The sequence below is a fragment of the Thamnophis sirtalis genome, unplaced genomic scaffold (assembly GCF_051295495.1).
Source record: "Thamnophis sirtalis isolate CommonGarterSnake01/CBP01778 unplaced genomic scaffold, rThaSir2_p1.2 scaffold_10, whole genome shotgun sequence".
In the NCBI taxonomy this organism is placed as follows: domain Eukaryota; kingdom Metazoa; phylum Chordata; class Lepidosauria; order Squamata; family Natricidae; genus Thamnophis; species Thamnophis sirtalis.
In genome coordinates, this window is record NW_028261390.1 from 34,655,850 (window position 1) to 34,677,060 (window position 21,211).

Consider the following 21,211-nt stretch of genomic DNA (forward strand, 5'->3'; position numbering starts at 1 on the left):
CACCAAGCCTTCAAAGAGGTTCATTATTTGATTTGGCATAGGAAGCCAGAAACTGCTCAGTAGGGGAGGCCTACTGAAAATGTCACCTAAGAACAGGCTAATAACTGGTGTATTATGACGATGATATCTCACCATGGCCAATTGGATGATCTCACCTAGTGGCTTAATGTAAATATTAAACTGAAGAGGAGAGAGTAACAAGCCCTGCAACATACCCAAAAGCAAGGTCCATTGGCCAGACCTCTTTCCTCCCATCAATATTGACTGGAACTGGAGGAAGGAGAAGAATTAGCACAATGCAATGCCACCTTCTTCCAACTCCTGAAGTCAGTCAAGAAGGTTACCATGTATGATGGAGTATCAAAAGCCATTAAAAGGTCAAGAAAAGCTTGCACCTCCCTCATCCCACTCCTGCCAGGGATTTTCCATGTAAATAAGTCCATGCTATCTGAGATCCATGCCCATGCATGAATCCTGACTGAAAAGGATTCATATAAGGCACTTCTTCATTTGAAGTATGCGTATAGCTCCATGCAACTACTTTCTTTATAATGTTTCCCAAAAACAGAACTTTAGAAACTGGAAAAAGTTGTCCAAAACAGTATGGTACAGTGATGGCTGCTTGATAAGAGGGCATAATCTTTATTTTAAAAATGACAAAGGCAAAATTTCTTGTTTCTACATTTTCACCAAACCACAATCAATGTTCCCTCTAGCAAAACATTAGGGAAGCACCAAAATTAATTTCTAACCAGTGCCCACACTGTGGCCTTATGTTGTTTTTACAGCAGGAAAAGAGTAGTCATTCAGTATAAAAGCATGGCAGCAAGTACATGCCATTACCTATCAGGCAAGAGATAATCATAAGTGGTCATGGCACCTTGACAGCATGAGGGGGAAGAACTGAGGTAAGGCAGCCTAAAGAAACAAGAGCAAAATAACACAAGAATTCCACCAATCAAATGCAAATAATGCCTGACACTTCAATGTTAATCCTGAAGAAATGTTCAGTCTCTATTTCTGAGACAGAAATTAATTCATCTGCAGAAATGCTGAAAGAATGCTGCAGATACCCAATAATGTTATGGGAATACAGCAGCATAGTGCTAATTCTGGATAGGCACAATACTGCATAAGGAGTCTCTAAATTATACATAGTGTTAGTCATGGTCAAGGATTAACCTAATAGGGTAATTTGCTTTTCTGGATGTTAGTCTGACTTTGAATTACATCCCTCTTGTATTCCAATTTAGTTTTTGCTCTCTTTAGAAGCATTTACTTATAAATTCCACAAGCATAGCCTCTTTATTTTTCTTAATGTAATCATTCAGACTATCCAAAGCAGTATGCAGCATATTTTTAAACCAATTTTATTAAAAGGATATGCTTTTGTGAGCTGAACCTCAGTTCATTAGATGTTTGGAGTGGTTATATTGATGTAGAACTTGAAAGCAAGGGCTGGAGAGGGAAGTAAGTGTGATTATTTAATTGCAGGTTACATGTGATAGATTACGAGTACCTTATCAATTAGCAATTGTAATGTGTTAAACTCCATTGTGCATGTTAGGACATTCTGTGATATTCTGAAACATTTTTGATGTATGTGATTGAAAGGTTCTCACTCTATGATATTGGTGTAGTTTCATTGCTCTAAAATAGGAATGTTTAACAGAACTTTTTATTTTTATTTTTTTTTTTCGGAAGCTTTTGACCGCCTGATGGGAAGACCAGGGACCAATCAAGGCTGGCAAATTGACAAAGCTTACCGCGTCAACTCCTGGCTGGCAAAGCAGAAGCAGCTTCCTCGAGACATCGTTATATATTTTACTACAAGAGAGTTTAGAAATATGGTACTGCAAGCATCTTATAACACTAAGCTTCAAATTGGCGGTCAAGACCTGGTTGTTTTGAAAGAGATACCACCTCCAATGTTAAGAGCCAGGAGAGACTACGCTTTTTTGGTCGAAGAACTCAGAAATCGTCAGATACAGTATAGATGGGATGCACCATTTGGCATCATATTTACATTTGATAAGCAAAGGTACCGCCTCAACTCTGTATGGAAAGCCCGAGATTTTTATTATAATATATTGAAGGCCGGACACCCTGCACCATCTGGACCCAGAGAAAGACCACAAGAAAGACAGGATAGACAGCAAACTACACAACCATCAGACAAGATGGAGCATCTTTCTTCTCTAGAAGTGCAAGGTGCTATGGAACCAAGACCTAGCGGCATGACTACTAGACGTATGGAGAAACAAGCTAAAAAGCAACAGCATCAACAATCATCGGCCATCGATCAAGGATCTACAACAACAAATCTGGAAGCAATGGGAGGAGCTAGACCTAAGGTTAAACAGGCCGTGCAGGAAGCTCTAAAAATGCTTCAACCAACCAAAAATGACAACTAAGATTTTAACATGGAATGTCAATGGACTGAACTCTCCACAGAAGAGGAAGAAAATATTTCATTATCTCAAACAGTTTAAGAACGATGTAATTTGTTTGCAAGAAACTCATATCAAGTCAACTGATCAAAAATATTTGATCAACTCAAAACTTGGTCAACATTTTGCAGCTTCTGCTATGGAAAAGAAGAATGGTATAGTTGTATACTTAAGAAAAGATATGAAAGCTGAATTAATAGAAGCAGATCCCTTCGGAAGATATATTGCTTTAGACTTAATCTTAGAAGGGAAAAAGACATTACTTTTGGGAATTTATGCTCCCAATCAACAGCAAGATAGATTCTATAGAAATCTTCATGCTAAATTAGTACAGTGGGACTATAGTTCCTGTATACTATTGGGTGACTGGAATGGAGTGATAGACACTAAGAGAGATAAGAAGATTTCCCGCCTAAATACCAAGATGCGAGCTAAGTTACCCAAATCTTTCTTTGACATTATGGATGATTTTGAATTGAGAGATATTTGGCGAGAAAGAAATGCAGAGGAATATGACTTCACTTTCTTCTCGGACAGGCATCAATCCCTTTCAAGGATTGATTTTATCCTAACCACTAACGATTTGCTTTCTAGGGTCAAGAAAACAAAGATTGCAGTTAGGGTCCTTTCTGACCATAATCCAGTTTGGATGGAATTGGGAAGGGTAGTACAGGCAAGAAGGTCTTGGAGATTGAATGAAAACTTATTTAGATATGAAAAGTATATTAATGATTGTAAAAAATTATTATCTGAATATTTTGTTTTGAATATGAATAAGGGTACATCTATGGAATTTGTATGGGACGCAAGCAAAGCGTATATGAGAGGAGTTTTGATGAATATAAATAAAACACATAGAAATAAGCAAGGGTTAAAACGAACAGAACTGGAAGAGGAAATTAAGAGAAAAGAGCTGGAGTTAACAATGAACCCAGACGATACAAAGGTTAAGGAAGCTATTAACATATTAAAATCTCAATTTGACATGTTGATCTCTGACCAGGTGGCTACTAATCTATTATATGCAAAACACAATACTTTTTGTAATGCAAACAAACCTGGCAGATGGTTAGCTTATCAGATTAGGAAAAAAAGGAAAACTCGAAACATATCTAAACTGTTTTACAGAGGGAAGGAGGTGTTTCAACAGGAAGAGATTCAAAAGGCTTTCTGGGAATTTTTTACAGAACTGTATAAAGGGGATAAAATTAATGGTTTAGACATAGACAAATATTTAGACAAAGAGAAAATACCTTCAGTTAGAGAAGAACACAGGCAAAAATTGAATCAACCAATAACCTCGGGGGAAATCCTGCAGGTAATTAAGCAATTAAAGTTAGGGAAAGCACCAGGTACAGATGGCTTGACAGCGGTTTACTATAAAAACTTACAGTTAGAAATGGTAGAACCTCTTAGAGAATTATTTAATATGATTCAAACGGAAGGTAAAGTCCCTCCATCTTGGAAGACAGCGTTTATATCTTTGATACCCAAAGAAGAACAAGATACTACTCAACCCAAAAATTATAGACCTATTTCATTACTGAATGTAGATTATAAAATTTTTACTAAAATATTAGCAAATAGGTTAATGTTGGTCATTCAACAATTGATACACACGGACCAAACAGGTTTTATACAAGGGCGACAGATGAAAAGTAATGTTAGATTAATTATTAATGCATTAGAATATTTGGGAAAGAACAACCAGATCCCTGCTGCGTTTATATTTTTGGATGCTGAGAAGGCCTTTGATCGAGTTAACTGGCAATTTCTGTTGAAGATACTGCAAAAAATGCAGATAGGAGATAATTTTCTACAGTCAATTAAAGCAATATACCAACAGCAAACAGCACAAATTATAGTCAACGGAAGTCTAACAGACTCTTTTCAAATTGGAAAAGGTACAAGACAGGGCTGTCCTTTGTCCCCATTATTGTTTATTATAACTTTGGAAGTATTGTTGAATAAAATACGGGGCTTGGATGGTTTAAAAGGGATCAAGATTAGGCAGCAAGAATATAGAGTCCGCGCTTTTGCGGATGATTTGGTCATAATATTGGAACAACCGCAGGAATCTAGTATGGTTTTAATGAATATGATTAATCAATATGGTCAAGTGTCGGGCTTTAAAATAAACTTAGGAAAAACCAAAATATTAGCTATAAATATGAATATTAAACAAAAGGAAGAATTAGGATTGATGCTAGGATGTGAGGTAGTTAAAAAAGTTAAATATCTTGGAGTTAACATTTTAACTTCAAATGGGAAATTATATAAGCATAATTATGAACCACTTTGGCATAGCATACAGACAGAGATGAAAAAATGGGAGAAATTGCACTTATCTTTGCTGGGTAGGATAGCGGCAGTGAAAATGAACATTTTACCAAAATTTTTATTTCTCTTCCAAATGTTACCTATACTTAAAAAAGATGCGAACCTTTTAGAATGGCAGAAGGGTATCAACAAATTTGTGTGGGCAGGAAAGAAGCCGAGGGTAAAGATGAAAATAATGCAAGATGTACGTGAGAGAGGAGGATTGAAACTACCTAATTTAAAAATATATTATGATGCAGTGGTATTATCTGTAATTAGTGACTGGATTCACTTAACCAATGATAGAATATTGAACATTGAGGGACACGATCTGGTATTTGGTTGGCATGCTTACCTGTTATTCAACAAAAAATTGGATAAGAACTTTAAAAGTCATATTTTAAGAAATGCTTTATTGCGGGTCTGGAAGAAATATCAATATAAATTAAATGACAAGATACCCATGTGGGCAATTCCTAGACACGCAATTGAAAATATGAATACAGCACAAAAACAGGACAGAATTACCTACAGACAGCTTCTTACCTCGGAAAGGGGGGTATTACAATTAAAATCTTTAGAGGTATTAAAAGAGGAGAAGGTAGTTCAAACATGGTTCCAGTATGGGCAATTACAGGCTAGGTGGAAAATAGATCAAAAAATTGGTTTTATTCAAGTTGAGGATAATTTGTTTAAACAAATAAGAGATCAAAGCTTAATGCATATAAAGAGGATATATAATGTATTGATACAGATGGATTCGGAAACAGAATTAGTTAAAGATTGTATGATAAAATGGGCTCAAAATATTGAGGAACCAATAATGTTGGATACATGGGAAAGAATCTGGGTAAGAAATGTGAAATTTACACAAGCTCAAAATCTGAGAGAAAATTTTTACAAGATGTTCTATAGATGGCATTTAGATCCTAAAAAGTTGGCTTCTATGTATCCGAATGTACAGCCTAAATGTTGGAGATGTGGTTCTCTCGATGCTACATATTATCATATATGGTGGACCTGCCAAAAGGTTAAAGCATTTTGGATAAAAATATGGTGGGTCATGCAAAATGTTTTTAAAAGAAGGATAAAGTTTAGTCCTCAGTTATTTTTACTAGGTATATGTACTGACTTTACAGTGGTAGAGACCAATTTGACTCTGCACCTGATAACTGCAGCAAGACTGTTGGTGGCGCAATATTGGAAGAAGGAAGACTTGCCTACAATTCAAGAATGGACATTGAAAGTAACAAACTTAGCTGAAATGGCTAAAATATCGGCATATCTCAAAGATCATTCAAATGAGAGATATAAACGAGACTGGAAAAAATGGATTGACTATATACAAAATAAATACGGGACTAAGAAATTCCAGTTAGCCTATGCTTAAGATCAGAATTGATTTAAATTGTTTAAAGTTAGTTCAGTAAGAAGAAGCTAAGGTCAATCTAGAATGTCATTAATTTCTTTATTTCTTTTTTCTCAATAGATTTTAGACTGTGTTAGTTAAAATTCTATACCGTGTACGGGTTCTGGGAAGTCGGGGGGGGGGAAGGAGGAGGGGGGGGGGTGGAGGGAGGGAGGGGTACACACACACAAAAAAAATTGTACTTCAATGTTTTAATGATTGACAAATGATGACATATTTGTGTTTTTTTTTTTAAAGAGGAATGTTGAAATCTATACTTGTTCTTGTTTGAGTTTTTACGTCAAACTTGTGTCCATTAATTCTGTTCTGTTTGTCCAACATAGGATCCAGAGAGACATTGCTGGCAAGTGATGATATATTGTACATCACATTGGAATAACAACATATGAAGACAGATGTAAAATAGGTTTATTTGATTTATTGATTATTACCATCAATGGCAGCCAGCAGTCAGCAGATGTAGCCTGCAGTACTGCACTCTCACCACTGCATCACTGAGGCTCATAACCACTGTGGCTCATAATAAGGAAAGCATAGCAACTCTTATATAAAAACTGCAGCTATTTTGGTTTGTTTGCTGAAGACAGACAAAAATCCCCCGCTTGTTGTTCCAAATAAGTGTATTGGATTACTAATTAAAGCCATCATATTATTAATTAGAGGGAAAGTTAATAACAAAAGTTGAAATAAAATAAATTTTAACTGACTGTAGATCACTTCATTTTTTATTTTCAGTATTTCAGAAGTGTGACTGAAGTGAATAGAATTTAAAGTAGAGCATGAGAAGAAATCTAGACCAAAGGAATTAAAGTATTATTTTCTTTCTCCATTTATCAGGCTGAATTCTTGCTGACTTGCTGACAAAAACTGATTTGGCTGTAACACTTCTTTTCTGTTCCTTTCTTTCATGTTTTTATTTGATACACATAGTAATGTAAATAATGTAATAAATGTCGCATGTGTTTACAATATCCTATAGATAAGAACCAGTACATGAAACTTAAATCTAAGATAAATTGACAATAGAAAATAGAATCAATTATTTTAATGTAGATAGCTTAATAAAAAAGCTGTTTTAAAAATATTTATCATATATAAAGAAATACTAGATATATATTTAGTATTATTAATTTGCATTGAATAGCAAATCATCTGATTATGATCATGGAGATAACTGAAATTAATGGAATACACTTCTTACTGATTTGGTACATCTGCTTCATTTATGTGTAGTCCTTGATTTTTATGTTACAATAACTAATTAATTTGTGATTGTGTAAAACTTTTTGTTATATCTGCTATATTTAATTTCTGCTTCTTTATATTTCATTGTATGTTTCTCATTATGAGCTTCTTTTTTTCCTCTAGTATATCCCTCCAATTTAGGGGTAAGATTTATACCTTTTTAAATAAGTAATAAATAAAAATATAAATCATACTATGTGAAGTATGAATTATTGCACATGAACTTTGAAGTGGCATTCCCAGGGCATATCTTTTGATATATATACAGTATTCCTTCCTTCCTTCCTTCCTTCCTTCCTTCCTTCCTTCCTTCCTTCCTTCCGTCCGTCCGTCCGTCCGTCCGTCCATCCATCCATCCATCCATGACAATAGTGCATAGTAAATATCTCAGTAATCACCATAAAAAAATCTATAACCTTTTTATGTCTGGGGACTGTAATCAACATTTTGTTGCAGACAACTGCTGCAGGAAGTAAGTGATATAAATTGGACACATCAGATACGTGGATAGGGCTGGTATTTTCATTTTGCTGATTTGTACACTTACATTTTAAAATTTTTTCTAAACTGTATTATTTATCTTAAATAATTGTGGATCTTTGGGAAGATGTGGAACTGGAGGAGAGACCGTGGCTTGTGCTCAACCATGTGCTACATCCGGAGGAGTGTTTGTTATTTTTGCACTTCAGAATGATGTAGAGCCATTTCAATATTTGTTTGAATTTTGGATAGGATGAAACCATTTGCTGCTATCAACTAAAGTTCTCAAAGGTATATCCGAACTTCTGACACTGTATTTTTATATACATTTGTTGTATATAAAAAGTCTGATCCATTTAATAAAAAATAAACTAACATGCAACTCTTCACAATCTTTGATTGATCACTGAAGTGGAAGCATGAGTTTTGACTTGCTGAAAGAAAATACTCTTGTTGTATAAAAGTGATCTGCAATTTGAGATTTTAGCCATGTGGCCCCAAATAAGCGCGCGCACACACACTTTAAGAACTGTATTTAAAATATTTTTCACTGAGGTCATGCTTAGGTGAACCTACTGATGAGAGGTTTAAGTGTTTATTTCCAACATTATAGGAGTTACGGTCCCATCCATCAGACTGACTAATCAAAATAAAAATAATAAATCAGGAATATATCCTGATGTTTAAAATTTCATATAAAAGGATTTAAAGGCCAATTACTCACAATCATATAAAAAATTGTCTTCCATTTATTTCTGAATCATATCCATTAACCATCTGTTTCAAGATATATGGCTTTTCTCCTATTACTACAACCTATGTAGATGAAAACCTGTGCTGAATTTGACCTATTTCAGTAACCCATTTGTCAATTACTTCACAGCACAAATTAAGAGTTTTCTCATAATACTGTGCCACCTTCCAAAAAGAAAAAGAGGGAGAAACCTGCATGCCATAATATTTTTGAAACTCTATAATTTAAATTCAGAGAAAATTATTTACAATAAAATTAAAGAGGTAGATTAAATAGACTGGAGGCTTCTATATTTTGAAGGAGATATATTTATGAAGAAAACATATACATACTCCACATTATGGATCACATTAAAAAATCAGAAACACTATTGAAGATTAGAGAAATAGGTTAATTGAACATTTTATGCATACATAGTGTCACATAGTTATGGACAAATATCTTGGCAAACATTAAGGTGCTGAAAATTAATTGGCACCATACTGGGGATCATGCTTGACAAGATTTGAAATTAGAAATAACTCCTACATTATATCTATTGTTAGGTAAGCTCCCCGTTGGGAGAGCGAGCGCGTTCAGAGAAGCATTGTGAGAGTTGTGTTGGAGAATACACAAACTAGAATACAAAGACACTGCAGTTTAAATAGGCTTTTACTTTCGTGGAAATAGAGGTATCAGAGTCCATCAAACAGTCCAAGTCATACACAGTTAAGACAGTCAGTCATCAATGTCTTTCAGTTAAGGGATAATCCAAATAACATAGTCCATAATCATACAAACAGTCCGTTACTCAAAGTTTGCTAGCAGTTGCAAAACTTACAATAGCTCACAGTACTTTCTAACAGCCAGCTTCCAAAACACTCAGATCAGATCAGCCCAGCATCTAACAAACAGAGCTAACAGTCATTCTGGCTCCCTCTTATGGCCGATTGAGGAAAATAGCAACCAATCACATTTTACAGTATGATTTAAAGGAAACAGGTACAGCATTGCTATATGATTTATATATTGCCAACCCAACCGTTAGATTATATTCCTAACATCTATGAATGATTGTGAAATAATTATTTAATAGAACAGGACCTAAAATTCCAGACCCAGGCCTCAGACGTTAGTTTTTAAAGAACAAATAATATGTTTAATTAACTTTTATGTAATTGGTTTTACATGTCTGTCAAAATGGGCTAGAATAGCTGAAGCTGCCATCTTGTACCATTAGGGAATACCTAAAAATTTGATTTTTATATTTATATGCAAAATGCAGACCACATTTTGTCAGTAGTTGATAGATCCTAATTAAATTAATGCAGTTCCTGAATACTTTTATGAAAACTGAGTTTTAAATGTATCAAAATACATATTTAAATATATAATGAAGACAATGAAATATTATTAAATAAAAATAAAACAATCATAATAAAGCACTAACTCAGTTAAATTGGGATGTGCAATACAATGAAGCAAAGGGCTATGTGAGAGGAAGGATCCCTTTTTGGTCTGGTATAAGGGCCCCCAAATTCTTCAACTGATCAACCCCTTCATGAAGTTTTGGATTGTTTATTTATTCCCAAACATTTATTATATGATTTATTTTCTGAGAGGAGGTTCAAAATATTCTGGAAAATAATTTAAGAAAATATTTTTTTATTTAAAAAAATAATACGAATTATTTGATTCCAAGAATATTTTTTACAGAAAATACAATTAACACTTAATGAGGGAGGATTTGGTTTTCTGAATCTGGAGCTATATCAATGTACTTACTTATTGTCAAGTAATAAATATTGGATGCTAACAATTGCTGTCAATTTTCTAATTTGGACAACTTTGGAATACATATTATTTTTTTACCTTTTTTCCCGATGCTAAATTGACTTTATGGACAAACCCACTTTAAAAATAGAAAAAGAAATAGTAATTTGTAAAAATTGGAGAGAAGCCGAGATATTGATTTTGGATCAATGAATTGATGATAAAGATGTATATTTACCATACATTGTTTAAAGGCAAATATCATTTTTAATATGTAACCAAATGATATGTAATAATATTGATATGTGATGTCCTTGGTGCTCTCTGAGCTTGCTTATTTTCTTGCAAATGTTTCATTATCCTAAGTAGCTAACATTATCAGTGCTAGTAAGGAGTGGTGTCTGCTATCAGTTTATATTCTGGTGACTTGCCTGTCTGTGTGGGTGGGGTCTTGCCACATATACAGGCAAGACTACAGAATATAAACTGACAGTAAACATCACTCCTTACAAGCACTGATGATGTTACCTAGTTAGGGTAATGAAACATTTGCAAGAAAACAAGCAAGTTCAGCGAGCACCAAAGACCCCTCATTTCAATCCTGAGCTACAAATATTCTCCTTTATTGGTAACACATTACATGTTTTTTATGTTTTATTAAAAATGACAAAAATAAAGCAAAACACAAATAATATATCATCAAAGAATGTTTATCTTTGGAGGATTGCACTTTTGTGATTACTTCTACAAATAATAAGAGAATAAAGAAAAATCATTTACTATGTGAAAATAATTTAACAAATGCTATTCTAACTAATAGTATCAAGGGGGGGTCTATACTCATTACTCTGGGAAATCCTCGTCTAGTAGCATATTTGAAATTCTTGGAGAACACTTCATTAAGTTGAACATATCACAAAGCCTCAAAGGTTACACCGGATATTAATTATCCCTAATAATACATTGATCCTAGAATTATGGAAATTTAGTTTTAGAAGGAAACTTCAGAAGAACTTATCTCATTGTCCAGTACAGAAATCTGTGACTACAGCATCCCTGATAGGTAGCTGTTCTGTCCCCCCTTCTCCGCTCGTTAACAGATGACAGGCAAACAAACTTAAAAGGAACTCACTTTATCAGTTCTCGGCTCAGACTGGCTGCGAGCCCAAAAATAAACATAAATAAAGTCTTTGACGAGATAACAGAATACCAAACAAAAACTCTTACAAAGCAATGCACTTCTCCAAGTGTCTCCTTGAATCAGGGTTACAGAAAACAAATCACTTCTCCAAGTGCTCTCAAATAAACCACGACCGATGATCAATGAATGTTGAACGAACGAAGGAACGTTGACTCCTGCAACTAGGGCATGGCACAATCCGTCCTTTTATCCCCAGAAGATGCCCCTAACGAGCCCCAGCTGCATTGTAATCTTGCATCCCGAAAAGACTCACAGAAGACTGCTGCTGAGTCACAACCGGTAGCCATCCACTGTTAAAACACCTGAACAAAAAGTATCCAACACCTCCTAAACGATTGTTGAATTGTTGGAACAATTTTCATTTATTTCATTTTTCCAAATGCCAGTTTCTCAGGAATACATGGTGGTGAGTAAAATAAACAAATAAACAAACTCAGATTTGAGGACCATATGTCTATGTGTGTAAAATATTTGTTGGCACATATGGTTTTTACTCAGACATATATAAACAGTGGGTTTTTATGTGAAAAGGGGGGAAATGCACTTTTATAAAGGTTTTATGAGCACATGCCTAAAATAGATTATTCTTTTATGACTGTTGATGTATAAGCTGCTTGAGTGATTCATTTCTTTTAGTAGTAAAGGGGGAAAAAAGATCCAGTGTTTCCATAGGCAGATGGCACTGTTATTTTGAAAATGAAAACAGGAGTCAAAGAGAAAGAATGTTATCCACCGTTTGCTTTACATTTAAAACTACACAGAAAAAAATATATGGTGAATATCATAGCATCTGCAACATCCAAAGGAACAGCTGTATGCTAATCTTAGCATTTTAAAATTGAATATTCCTTTGGAGGTGCTGGGTTACAACTTTATCATCCTAACCAATGCTCAGATGATGTAATAGTAGTTCAATACATCTGGATAGTGTCAGATTAAGGTAGGCCATATCACATGAAATCAAATGCCTTAACAGCTACATCATAATAGATTACATTATCCTGCTTCTGGACACTGTACATAGTATTTTAGGGCAAGATGATCTGTCTAGGAGAAGCAATCTGAAAAGAAGTGTTTTACATTGGCAAACTTTTAACTCCAATTAGTTTTGCTAGTTATTTGTGGAAGGAATCACCTCCTTCAATTCTTTTGTCTGTGATAGAGACTAGAACTCCAGTTTCTGAAAACACTTTTTTCTAAGCTTTGTTGACCAGTGAACTGTCAATGGAGAAAATATGAACTTTCAAAATAGACAAGCCGGTCTGTGGTTTGTATCATGTAATAGGAAATATAATAGGAATCTTTTGAACTCTGTAGCCTTCCTAGCATGAAATTCCTTTCCAATGGCCACTATTTCCAGGCCCCCTGGCTCTTTATCTATTCTTCTCAAGTTATGTTCTCAGAGTAGTTTATAGTTTCCATATAAATCTCCACTGCTAATGGCATTCAAGAAGTATAAAGCCTCAGAGAGGAGGAGCCAACATCGTAACGTTACATGGGTGTGGACTCGACAGTCCGAGCCCACCAATGACACTTTTGCCCCTGGACGGTCCAGCAGGACCTAAACCGTCCTGAAGAGATGGTGACTGGGAAGACAAGACCTTGCTGGTCTTAGGGACACCGCAAAGTCCCTGGTCAACCCAAGGGAAGTGCTTCTAACTGGCAGCAAACAGGCAGCCACAAGGAGGAGGGCCTTCTCAGCAGTGGCCCCGACCCTTTGGAACGAGCTCCCCGTAGAGATCCGTACTCTCTCCACCGTCCAGGCCTTCCGCATAGCCTTGAAGAACTGGCTCGCCCGTCAGGCCTGGGGATAAGGACTGTTACCCCGCCCGAATGTAGTATGCATGTTGTTTGCTATTTTATTATGTGTTGTAATCTCAATGTCGTATTCCCCCCTCCCTTGGTTTTCTGTGAGCCGCCCTGAGTCCCCTCAGGGAAAAGGGCGGCCTACAAATACAAATAAAACCATAAAAACCATAAAGCCCCCCAGGCTGACATAGTCGGAGACTGCTCCGAAAGAAAGAAGAAGTGAAAGTGTTCCATCTGGTGAGGTTCCTTTTTTATTATTTTTAGAAGATTGCCCTAAGAAACTTTTTTAAAGCTAAATTAGTCCTCTAAATTAGAACAAAGAGGCAAATTTAATCCTATTGGACTGCCTTAAAAAGTTTTTTGCTCTTGCTTGTAACGACGTTTTGTGGATTGAAGTGATTGCAACGTTTCCTGTTTCTCCGCTTGAGAAGAATTGACTGATCTTTTTTCCTCTATTTCTTTTTATTACTTTAATTTTTTCTTGGCTTAAACTAATTTTTTTTATTTTAACAAACTTCTCCTTCTACTTGTTATAATATTATATTAAAGATACTTAAGGAAAAAGTTTTTTAAAAATAGTGGAATCTGCCACTTGGAAGCCCAAGTCTGAAGTTTTTGTTGTTGTTGTAACAATGTATCCTTTGTTCATTCCTACTTGACTACACTGACTTTGCAACAGAAGGGTTTGGAACTTATTTTTAAAACCTGATAAAGACTCAAGGTCACAAACAGTATACTGCTGGTGCTTGTGAAAAATATTTTGGCAAGAGTTGGAAGAAAAAATAAATAATAAGAACCCTTCTATTTTGAAAACCATGAAAGAACTTGTGCTTAAGATTTAAAATAAAAGGAGATATATTCTTTAAAAAATTTTGACAGGCTAGAGTGGCAGAAATTACCATATTCCTCCTTTTCTTTTTCTTTATATTTCTTTTTACTCTAAAAATGGATCAATACTCAGATGAAGAAAACTTGATAATCCAAAACATTTTGGCTGGACTTCAAAACATCTCAGAAGGACTTGAGAGATTTGATAAGAAAATGGACAGGTTGTGGGGTATCACAGAAAAAGATGATGGGGTTGGAGCCCCAGAAATTAAAGAAGCAAATGAAAATAGAGAAAACAAAGATAAGACGTTAGATGAACTTATTAATGGAGTAAATGTGAGTGAAGGCGGAAAGAAGGGAAGTTGAAAAGTGTCTTTGATAATTTGGTGCTTCATCCCAAACTCCAAGATGCAGGAGAAAGAGAAAGAGCGAAAAAGATGGAGTTAATAAGACAAATCTATCCAGAAATAAACTTGTCAACCAAAGTTAAGCTTACATTAATAACAACACAAGGGCAACGGAACTACATGAGAGATCTTTTAAGCTGCAAAGTGCGGAGAGAAGCCTTAAACCCTGGAAGGGTCCTGAAAAGAGAATTGACACAACAGCTGGCAAGAGAGAAAAGACCATTTTGTTACTGGAAAGACACTGGTTAATAATGCTAGTTGATGTTGATGAAGGGTTCTTATTATTTATTTTTTTTGAAAAAAAGCTAGTTAATTATTGATGATTAATAAGTAGAGATTTTAGTACTTTATAGACTGCTTTAGATTATCATTGAATGTTTATTCGTTAATATATAATTTACTATGATACCAATAGGGAAATGATAACTTCAATTAGGATAAATAACCGGGCCATAAATTGTAATCTGGTGAAAAAAATCTACAAATCTTAAAAATTTCTGTTTAGATTTTCTTATGAAGATATAAATAATTTGAGTCAGAAGAGAGGAGATGTGATATATAAACAAGGAAATGCTAATGTATACTTCATCTCCCGGAGTTCCTCGGTGAACCAAGGTGCCCTCCTGGATCTGCTGCTGCGGAGAGGCCTCAAAGGCGCAATCCTTTGGTGGCCTACCAGCTCCAGCGGTCCTTGGAGGAAGCCGATTACCTGGACCCCTTCCAGTCCGGCTTCAGACCTGGTTACAGCACAGAAACCGCTTTGGTCGCATTGACCGATGATCTCTGGAGAGCCAGGGATGGAGGCTATGCCTCCATCTTGGTTCTCCTCGACCTCTCGGCGGCTTTCGATACCATCGACCATGGTATCCTTCTGCGACGACTGCGGGAGGTGGGGGTGGGAGGCACTGTTTTACGGTGGTTCTCCTCCTACCTCTCGGACAGGTCGCAGTCGGTGTTGGTCGGGGGTCAGAGATCGACCACGAGGCCCCTGTCATATGGGGTGCCGCAGGGGTCGGTCCTGTCCCCCGTACTATTTAACATCTACATGAAACCGCTGGGCGAGATCATTCGGAGGCACGGGATAAGATACCATCAATATGCGGATGATACGCAGCTGTATCTGTCCGCCCCGTGCCAACTCAATGAAGCGGTGGACGTGATGAACCGGGGTCTTGAAGCCGTTAGGGACTGGATGCGGGCTAACAAGCTTGTACTCAACCCAGAAAAGACCGAGTGGCTGTTGTGTTTCCCTCCCAAAAATTTGGTTAGTGTTCCAACGCTCAGGCTGGGGGGTCAAAATTTACACCCCTCAGACAGGGTTCGCAACTTGGGAGTCCTCCTGGATCCACAGCTGACCTTTGATCACCACCTGTCAGCTGTGGCCAGGGGGGCATTTGCCCAGGTTCGCCTGGTGCGCCAGTTGCGACCCTACCTGAATCGGGAGGCTCTCACAACAGTCACTCGCGCCCTCGTGACCTCTAGGCTGGAATACTGCAACGTGCTCTACATGGGGCTGCCCTTGAAGAGCATCCGGCGGCTTCAGCTAGTCCAGAATGCGGCCGCGCGAGTGATCGTGGGTGCACCTCGGTTCGCCCACATAACACCTATCCTCCGCGAGCTGCACTGGCTACCTGTTGACCTCCGTGTGCGCTTCAAGGTGCTTCTTACTACCTATAAAGCCCTTCATGGTAGTGGATCTGCGTACTTGGGAGACCGCCTTCTGCCAATTACCTCTTCTCGACCCATAAGATCCCACAGATTAGGCCTCCTCCGAGTGCCATCTGCCAGCCAGTGCCGGCTGGCAACTACGCGGAGGAGAGCCTTTTCTGTAGCAGCTCCGACCCTCTGGAACGATCTCCCCGTGGAGATTCGTACCCTCACCACCCTTCAGACCTTCCGCACAGCCCTCAAGATCTGGCTATCCCGCCAGGCCTGGGGGTAAAGATCATAGTTTGCCCCCGCCCGAATGTTGAATGAATGTTGTTTGATCTTAACTACATATTGTATTTTTATGTTATTGTACGTCTTCCCCTCCCATAAGTTGTTAGCCGCCCTGAGTCCCCTCAGGGAAAAGGGCGGCCTATAAATAAACGCAACTATAACTATAACTATAATCCGATCTAGTGCCTCAGTCGCCGCAGCATTCCAAGCAGCGACTAAGGATTCGGTCGGGTTGCGGGCAATGGAGTCAGGTATCTCTCCAAGCTCCCTCTGAAATCCCATAGGGTCCATCAGGCACCTGGGGCGGAACCACTTAATCGGCTCCATCTCCCTGCAGTGGGGGAGTAGTGTCCTGAAATCAAGCCTCAGCGAGGAGTGATCTGACCATGACAAGGGCGAGATCTCTATTCCCCTTAATTCCAGATCACGTCTCCACTGCCCTGAGAAATATGAGGTCATGTGTGTGTCCCGCTCTATGAGTTGGGCCCTGAACTATTTGGGTCAAGTCCATGGTTGTCATGGAGACCATGAACTCCTGCGCTCCTTCAGAGTGTTTGCCAAGAGACGGTAGATTAAAGTCCCCCAGCACCATTAGTCTGGGGAACTCCACCGCCAACCCGGCTACTGACTACAGCATCGCAGGCAGGGCTGTTGTGACGCAGCTGGGAGGTAGGTACATCAAGAACAAGCCCACTTGAACCCCTAGGTCCAACTTCAAGAGAAGGGACTCACACCCCACAATCCCCGGGGCAGGGATCCTGCGAGGAACTAACAACTCCCGGACAACCATTGCTACTCCCCCACCCATTTTCTGGTGTCGTGGTTGGTGAAGCACCTGAAACCCATCTGGGCACATTTCTGAGAGGGGGACTCCTCCCTCTTGGCCCAGCCAGGTCTCGGTTATACATGCCAGGTCTGCCCCCTCGTCTAATATCAAGTCCCGGACGAGGGGAGCCTTATTCACAATAGACTTGGCATTTAGCAAAAGCAACCTGAGACCAGAGCCCTGAGCTCCTCTGCCACCAGGTTCTTGAGGTGAACCCGAAGGGCCGGAACAAGGAATCACTGTAATGTAGCGAGTCCTTCTTCCTCGGTAATGGCTAGCCCTATGGTTCCCGTCATATCTGCCTCTCCCGGTCATGACCGGAATGCTCCGACCCTCTTCCCCACCCGTAGAGCCCCCCCTCTCCCATGGCCCCCATTCTTCCCAGCAGGCCACACACAGCATTCACTCTAGGGCAAGGGGCGGATCCGGGCCCCCATCCAATTCTGCTTCTGCACTCAGTGGAGGGGGCTCCAGGTCGCACCCCCAGTCCCATCACTTTCACTCAACAGGCATTCCACACAAACACACCCCACAATAATCGTTAAAATACAAAACAGCAATAAAAATAATTAACTAATTAATTTAAAAGTGGGCACATTCATTCTCACAATCGTACTATCATGCACTCAACACACAAGTTCTTGATTTTAATTGTCAATTTATTTATTCCTGCACATTGTAATATTTATTCATTTACATTTCTCTGTTTTTCCACTGTTGGGCAAACACGATTCCAGCAGCTGCTAACATGTGTAAAATTAAATATATATTATACTCCCTTTCAAATAGCCAACAAAATATTTCTGGTTTTAATTCCATATCTTGCTTTACGATTGTTTCTAACCACTAACTTCTGAATAGCTACTTGGACTGACCTAAGTACTAATTCATAATTTCATATGAATTCACATATTCCTGTTTTTTGGAATTGAGAACTAAATTTCAGAAAAAGTAAATCTTTATTGCTCTGGGAATATGACATTCATTCTTGAATTATCTTCTTGGATGAAAGACTATATCTTTCCTGTTTGTTTATATCTTTCCTTCTTCTCATCCTTCCTGAAAAGACTGTACATTTTTGGTTGAAAGCAGAGATCCCTGCTCTGTAGGGACTGCAGAGTCCTCAGCTTAAATCACGATTGAGTCCAATATTGTTTTATTTCTTTGGCAGCAGTTAGTATTACTTAGCACAATGAAGAAGAGGCAATAGAGTATGACTGCTTTCTTCTCCAAAAAACCAAGAGTTGAGGAATCAGCTGATCCAAAGCAGTCACCAGCCCCGCCAGCATCACCAGCACTGCCAGCCGCACCAGCACTGCCAACCGCACCAGCACCGCCAGCCGCACCAGCACCGCCAGCTGCACCAGCACCGCCAGCTGCACCAGCACCGCCAGCACCACCAGCCGCACCAGCACCGCCAGCACGACCACTACCACCAGTTGAGGTCGGAGAAAGCAGCAAGTCCATCGACTCCACTGCAGTTCCACAACTTCCTGACTGCTGGAATTTGCAGCAATACAGACACTTCAAGGACAAGTATGATGGACTGGAAGTATCCAACAAGAAGGTGGGTTGTGAGTACTGTGCAAAAACCCCGTTCTCGTTGGAGAAAGGTATTCATTTTTCCAAAGAGTGGAAACATTTCCAGGTGGCACCAGCAGAGAAAAATAAGGATATACAACAAGCATCGCTCAGAAAAAAATTAAGGGAACATTTTCAGTCAAAGGCACACCTTATTTGCATGGAGACCAGTAAGCAACAGGAGCAGGAAGCTTTCACCAAATCCCTTGATAAGTCAACTGAGAAACATTTATCCAGTACTTGCACAATATTTTCTACCGTTTACGATCTGGCGCAGAGATGTAATCCATTCTCAGACATCAAAGCGCAAGTAAATTTGATGAATACACTTGGAGTGGACGTGGGAGTTGGCTTGCATTCACAAAGATCTGCAGTGAAAATCGTTGAATTCATTGCAAAACAAATCAAGACCACCGTGTTTTCAAGAATTATTGCCAATAATTGAAAAGTGTGCCTAATAATTGATGAAGCCTCAACACTTTCAATGAGAGCAGTGCTGATAGTTTTTGTTAGAGTTGAGGATCCAGAATGCCCAACAACCATCTTCGTTGAGCTTCTGGAATTACAGAGACAAGATGCGGAGACCATATATTTTGCATCAATGGAAAGCTTGCACAAAGTTGGATTTACCACCAAATATCTACGGAAGAATTTGATCGCTTTCTGTTCCGATTGTGCCAACGTTATGCTGGGAAGAAAATCTGGAGTCAGCGCCAGAATAGCTCAAAAATTCCCAAACATCATCATCTGGCACTGCTTGAACCACCGCCTGCAACTTGTGCTGGATGATGCAATAAGAGAAGTGAAGCAGATCAACCACTTCAAGATCTTCCTGGATAAAGTGCACACCACCTTCCACAAATCCTGCAAGATCCAGAATGACCTCTTCCAAATCTCCGAGCAATTGGGCATCGAAATTGTGAAGATTGGCAGAGTTTTGTGACCAAGATGGGCTGCCTGTAGTTTAAGGGCAACCATGGCTGTGTGGCGTGCTTATCCAGCACTACATCAGTTTTTTCAAGGCAATGAAAGGTTCCCAGGCATGGCTTCCCATTTTGAAAATTTAATTTTTTGCAGGATTTGGCCCTGATGGTCGATATCCTAAGTGAGATTTCTGTTCTGTCAAATGCCCTACAGGGGAGAGCGACAAATATCATCATGGCCGAAAAGTTAGTGTTGCGAACAATTGGTGCTTTTGAAGTGCTACTACAGAAAAAGGGCAAATATGAGAAAGAACTTGTGGAATTGCTAAAAACACAAGCCTTCCAAAACATCAATTTAGCTCCAAACCACCGATTTGTTGCCCTTCCCCTTGAAAAACTTTTGCAAAGCATCATCACCAATTTAAAGAAAAGGCTGATGGATTGCGACCATCTAAGAACAGGTAGCCTATTGCCAGCAGCACAAAAGTTAGACTTTATCACCTATTTGGAGCCAGATTACTAGAACATGAAAGATGTAGTCGTTCCATGGGGTGACGCAGAGGAAGCATTGGTTGAATTTTGCCGTATTTTTAATTATGAAATTGATTTGAACGACTACACTGATATTTTAGAAAATGTGCTGAAAAATCCAGAGAACTACAAAATTCCTGACAGTGTCAGAAAAGTTAGAGATATTGTCAGGACAATTGCTGTTAGTTCAGCAGAGGTGGAAAGGGGGTTTTCGAAAATGAACCTCATATGTTCACAGCAAAGAACACGCCTAATTGTTCCAAACATCAGTAATCTGATGGTGATAAGTGTTGTTGGCATACCTGTTGAGAGATGGGACCCAATTCCTACAGTGAAGGTTTGGCTCAGAGTGCACCAACACACTGCGGATGATCCACGCATAAAGACGAAGAAAGCTGCAACAGAGGAATCTGGAAGCCTAAAAACAGTATGGAGATATCAACAACCAGAAAAGCAATAACACAAGTAAGTACTTGAGTGTATCTCTTTCATTGTGTTATTCTTATGTAAGGTGTAAGTGCCAGCAATTAAAGTCTTGCTTTCTGTGTCTCTCCTTTGTGCAGGTTTTCTGAGCAAAGTAAAGAAAGAAGGTGGTGTACAGAAGACCGGCAAGCCAGTGATGCTTCCTCTGTAAGTAGGTGTCTTTATTGCTGGGTGTGGTTTGGTCTGTGTTGTATTCCTCCTTGAGATAGTGAAGTGCCAGCAATTAAAGTGTTGCTTTCTGTGTCTCTCCTT

General features: G+C 38.6%; 1 pseudogene; it reads left to right on the forward strand.

Annotated features, from left to right (window-relative positions):
- The first annotated feature begins 18,654 nt into the window (after nucleotides 1–18,654).
- Nucleotides 18,655–20,936, forward strand: LOC148043842 (E3 SUMO-protein ligase KIAA1586 pseudogene; annotated as a pseudogene).
- The last annotated feature ends 275 nt before the right edge of the window (nucleotides 20,937–21,211 follow it).